Genomic DNA, 831 nt, shown 5'->3' with positions numbered 1-831 from the left:
TCGTGTGTGTGTGTGTGTTTCTCGCCAAGACCGATCACTTGAACCTGCCGGGGCAGGCAGATTAGGTACGGCATTGTTGCCTCCCTGCCCAAGTTCAGCGTCTACACCACAGGTTCCTTCATGGCAAGGATCAATATCCGCTTCTTAAGTCACGTGTTCACAGTCTCGTTCCCGGAGCTATTCCTATCGACTTCATTCCTTACCTCAGGGTCACTTTAAATGGCATTAAATAAACGTAACCTTTCGCTGTGCCGGATTACTAGACCTTTCTAACCTGATCTGCTATAGAACATAGTTCTAATCGCTATGGATAATAATCCAATAATCCTAGGAACACGGGAGGCCCGCGCCGGGTTGCACAGCTGGGAAGACTGTCGTTCCCTCGTCGTTTGCCAAGATAAGGGAAGCCGAATCTCTGCGAACTGACAGCGAAACAAAAAGGTGGGATAAGGTGGGGGGAGCAAAAGGGGGGAGTTGAACGACACGTGCGGAAGGGAGACCGCCAGCAAAGAACCAACAGCCTCGTTAAAACTCCAAGTCCTAGCCTAACAAGGGTTAATTATCACGATGATTTGAAGGCTGATAACCACACGCACCTTCACTGAAGGGGGGGGGGGGGCTGTATTAATTTAGTTATTTCAGGTAACACAGACCTAGATGTGCACATCCTTGTTAATTTTGAAAAAAATGACGGTATTACTTCTACTGCAGGGACAAATAAGCACAATGCTCTAGATTGAAAATCGTTACTCAAATAACGATATATTCTTTTTCTATCATCAGTTATTTTACTGAATGACTGTGATTATATCAAGAATTTAAAACGTGTTA

This window comes from Penaeus monodon, chromosome 19, assembly GCF_015228065.2.
Source record: "Penaeus monodon isolate SGIC_2016 chromosome 19, NSTDA_Pmon_1, whole genome shotgun sequence".
NCBI lineage: Eukaryota > Metazoa > Arthropoda > Malacostraca > Decapoda > Penaeidae > Penaeus > Penaeus monodon.
Note: the sequence above shows the minus strand (reverse complement) of the source record.